Below are 5,226 nucleotides of genomic sequence, written 5' to 3'. Positions count from 1 at the left end.
CTTATGAATATAGTTTGGATACAGTACATTATTTGGATGTGAACATTAGTTGGACTGGCACAGACTTTAACACAAGTGTTTATACCAAGCCAACAGACTGTAATACTGTCCTCCATGCTCAGAGTCATCATCCTATTGCTTTAAAAAAAATCTTTACCATACTCACAGTTTCTAAGGATTTACAGAATCACCAACAATGATATCAATGCAGAAACAGAAATCAATAAAATGATGCTTAAGTTTCTAAACAGAGGATATATATGGGGTGATTTAATCGCAGCTAATCTTAAAGCTATCGAGAAAATGAAGAATCCTGTCAGGATCCAAACAGAACTTAACGGAAATAAATCTACCATGATCTTTACCAGCAAATTCAATACAGCAAGTAAGTCCATTATGAAAAACACGAAAAGATTGTGGCCGATTATTAACACTGACCCTAATTTGAAACCTTTGAAGAATTCAAAGATTATGCTGGGGCACCAGAGAGGTAAGAACTTGAAAGACTGGCTGGTTCACAATGATGTTTCCGCAGACCATATGCATCCTGAAATTCACTTTTTAACTAAAAAAGCAGGATGCTACAAATGTATTGGATGTACCACGTGCAGATATATGGAAACTGGTCCAGATGTGGTACACCCTCATTCCGGAAGACGAATACTGCTTAAACATGTTTTAACTTGTACCAGCAAGTACATTGTTTACATCATTCGCTGCCCTTGTGGCTTGGCTTATATAGGGAAGACATCCTGTACAGCTCGAATTAGAATGGCACAACATCGCACGGCCATCCGGCAAGCACTGGAAGGTAAAGAAATTGACCAACATGTGGCACGACATTTCCGTGACTTTCGGCATCCATTGGCAACTTTATCTTACAAAATTATCGACCATGTACCCCTGTCTAGAAGAGGAGGTGACAGGGATAAGCAGCTGCTACAATTGGAAGCCCTTTGGATACATCGTATGAACACAGTATCTCCCGGTGGATTGAACGAGAACTTATCTCTCGCTTGTTTCTTTTGAAGCCTATTTGTTGTTTCTTACAGGTTGGGGTTAAGTTAACACTCCTTTCGGGTCAGTTTCGTGGTCCTCCTTGTAGTGGAGTTGACACCACTTAGTTACCCTGTTTGGTCTGATTGGCTATTATTTTATCTTTTTATACTATCCTCTTTGGGCCATTACGGACGGTTGGTGAAACGGCATCTATTATATCCAGTGTTTACAACCATACTAACACTGAAAATGCCCGATCTCGTCTGATCTTGGAAGCGATACAGTGTTTGGCCTGGTTAGTACTAGGGAGGGAGACCATCTAGGAATACCAGGTGTTGTAACCTAATTTGTTGGATTACTTGCGTTGCCATGTGCTGTGTTCTCCCATGTTGATCCGTTGACATTTCATGTCTTTATTCCATTCTTCTTTTTACTTTAGCCGATTAGACAACAGGTTGTTATCAATTAACTGACCCGGTATGCTTTTACCTTTATTAATATAGGGAGTTAATATGGTAAGTTCATATATTTATCTCAACATATATGAAATATTTGATTATTGGTCCATATCAATAGCATATTTTGTTCTTTCTCTTAGGTTGGACCTTTTTTGTCTAGGTGCAGGATGTTCATCTACTCACTCTATTCATTTCTTTGCCTCTGTATCATTGTGCATTAGACACATAATCAATTATGTACCTTTTTTATATAATTTTTCTACTAGTCTGTTGATACAGCCTGTGGTTTTTGGTACTGGTACCTATAATGGGTTAACTTCCCTGGTAGGTCCCACATATTTGATTGGTTTTGTATTTGTATATATGGAAGCCAGCTTGCCATTTTCTTATGTCCAGTCTTTATATCTATTTTTGTAACCATTGTCTTAGATTATTTGGTCATCCTTATGCAGTCCATTGATATATTTATATGCACATTACTCTCTATTTTTTTGTTTCTTCATGTTCCACATGTATTTTATGTATTTTTATGTATTACCTCATGTTGATTTCACTGATTAGTTCCACACATTTATTCACGTTATCATGATGCATTCACTGACAATATTGATGATATGTTTGTTACCTATATACATCATCACACATTCATTCACATAGTCATTCTTTGTTGCTTATTTTTATTTATATATTCATTATGCAGGTACTTTTACATTTTCACCACTCCCCCTCTCCGTTTGTTACCCGGGTGACAGCGTCAGGACACCAGCGTCACACACCTGACGTGAGGACAACTCCGTCCTCACGCGGGTCGCATGCTGATGACGTCAGACGCTTGGCGCCCTGAGAGGGAGAGATGAACACGCTTCTCATTACACAATCACATGTGTTCTATAAAGGTATGTACTTCTTGTTTTCACTTTGTGTTCTTGATAAAAGTCTTCTGACTGAAACGTTGGACTGAACTACCCCAGTGTGGTATCATTCATTACATTATAAGCCCTGGGAGTGCAGCTGCCATTTCTATCATATATATAAATATATATATATATACAGTATATATATATATATATATATATAAACATATATATGTATACAATACTTAGGTCCAAACTCGCGTCATAAGGGTCCAATTATTGCTGGGGTAGCAACCTGAGTGAGCTCAGCGCCTCCAAAGCACAGGTATAAAATGAGGTGCACTCATCAGTCTTCAAATAGATTAAAAAGTTTGTTACTTTATTCACAGCATATGTACAGACAGCATCATCGACGTTTCAGTCCTCCTTTGGACTTTTATCAAGATACATGTATCTTGATAAAAGTGCAAAGGAGGACTGAAACGTCGATGATGCTGTCTGTACCTATTCTGTGAATAAAGTGACAAACTTTATAATCTATTTGAAGACTGGTGAATGCACCTCATTTTGCATATATATATATATATATATATATATATATATATATATATATATATATATACAATACTTCAAATTCATTTTATCTTCATCACCACCCAGTGTATTTGACAAAATTGGAAATCTTGACACCCATCATGAAAACAAGCTGGACTTTAACCTAGCCGAACCACAGCCAAGCACATGCAATGCTTCTCTTATCAGCTTAATATAATAAAGATGTTACTCATGTCTTTATATCGTCCATTGACCTCTGTCCTCTCACAGACCGTTCAAGACAAACAGCTAACCACCTCCATACATTATCCCATGTCATTCAGATTCTCCTCCTGTACAAAAAAAAGGAATAGATTTTAACCAGACACAACCAAATTGTCAGCATAGAAAAACCTCTTCACAAGTCACCTTATCTTGAAATAATATAACATATAAAACCACAGAGGTACTGTACTAACTCTTTGCGCCAATTAAGTCCAACGAATGTTGTCTTGTTTCATGTTTCTGAATTTTCTTCCACATATATGTCTCAAGTTGAACCGAATGTATTCGGCAACGCTAGGCAAAAAGAAATAAAATTATGACATATATTAATATTGAGTAATTAACAGAATAACAATCCCAAAGACTGTATAAAACCAGTGTATTTTCAATACGAATAAACCACCGTACTTCCACTCCCAGTGTTCTCGTGCAAGGAAAAAATTATCCTGCTCACATTTGTGCTTGCATAAAAAGATGTAATGATCCTCATATAAGGTATCTTTGATTCGTCTGAATAAATAACCATGTACCCCCCCATACAGTGTACCATGCCAATAATAGACGTATGGATGCTCACACAGTTTCTTACATACATGTGGATATATTTGTACTCCTATAATGGTTTCTTTAAGACCTTTTCTATTTATCCACAGTCACAGGACAGCCATGTAAGCAAACATATAGAAACTCCTCATGGTGGAGATAATCCAAAAAGCAGTTTTATTACATTAAAAAGACAGAAAAACAAGGTTTACTTTGTACCAGATAGAGAACTAACGATCAACACAGTCATATGCAGCTACAGAGCCTGGGTACTTCCAAAGCTGAAGAGGTTCGGGATCGACTGGTATCGATGTAATACGATGTAGTAAGAAATTCCTTGTCACTCCTCTGACATGTTTCGACACAGTATGTGTGTCTTTTTCAAGGTGGGGTGACACTGAACATGTCTGGGGTCTAAATACCTCAGGACCGCAAGTGCTAAACTGGAAGTACATCTCCGATATTATGCTAAAATATATGCTGGATTCCTATGTATATGGGCTATATATATATATATATATATATATATATATATATGTGTTGTCTGATATCCCCAGAAGATATAGATGATGTCCTTATACTGTGGAGGGGTACTGTTGATTCCTTCTAGAATATGGTTCAGGAATTGAACAATCTCAATAGCCCCATTAGATTTACTTCGAGGGTGGAAAAAGAAATTCAAAAATTCTTGGACATCAGTATTTTTAAGATCAAAAATACATTGGGTACCACCTTGTTCCCAAAAAACACTGACCGGAACACTTTACTTTATGCCACCAGTCACCACCCTAGGGGGTAAATTTAATAAGAATCGAGTTTGGTCGAGTTTTTTAGTTTTTAAACTCACTTTGCTTCACCAAAACTCTGGTGAGTTTTCCCTTTGCAAACTTGCAATTTACTAAGAAGTGAGTTTAGCTGAAAGTGAGTTTTCAGATGGTGAAGCAGATCGAGTTTTTCCTCCCCAAATTGCGAGTTTAGAGGAGAGTTTAGGTGAGATTACTTACTCGAGATTGCAGTGTCTTCCATGATATGTGCAGGCTGCTTGTAGTTCTCCAAGTACCAGCATGTGGGGGAGGCTTGCTGGGACCTGCAGTTCTACTGTAAAGACAATGTTGTTAGTTATATATTTAACACTACACCTACACTATCAACCCGCCACCCACTGCCCAGGGGTGGCGGGGATAGCCCCGGGCTATCAGCCTAGGCAATGATTTCGGTATGTTTCAGCCAAACTTGCAGCTCAGGAGGTGAGTGTTTAAAACTTCTATTTCACAGTGAGTTTGCTACAATCTCACACGAGATAGGAAACTCGAATCTTAGTAAATTTGCGAGTTTCATCTTTTTCATCTAAAGTACTTCCTATTTTGGCCGATGGTGAGTTTTTTCGAGTTTGCAAACTCACATGAGTTTTAACAGTGAAAAAAGAAAACTCACTTCAAACTCACTCGAGTTTGTCTTTAGTAAATTTGCAAGTTAAAAAAAATGCCTAAACTCACGTGAGTTTGCAAACTCACACAAACTCACCAAAACTCGACTCTTAGTAAATTTACCCC

General features: G+C 37.5%; 1 pseudogene; it reads left to right on the top strand.

Annotated features, from left to right (window-relative positions):
- Window positions 1–1,223: 1,223 nt before the first annotated feature.
- Window positions 1,224–1,343, top strand: LOC148539226 (5S ribosomal RNA; annotated as a pseudogene).
- Window positions 1,344–5,226: the final 3,883 nt, after the last annotated feature.

This window comes from Taudactylus pleione, unplaced genomic scaffold (assembly GCF_031769625.1).
Source record: "Taudactylus pleione unplaced genomic scaffold, aTauple2 ptg000026l, whole genome shotgun sequence".
Taxonomy (NCBI): domain Eukaryota; kingdom Metazoa; phylum Chordata; class Amphibia; order Anura; family Myobatrachidae; genus Taudactylus; species Taudactylus pleione.
Note: the sequence above shows the minus strand (reverse complement) of the source record. Positions and strands in the feature narration are given on the sequence as shown.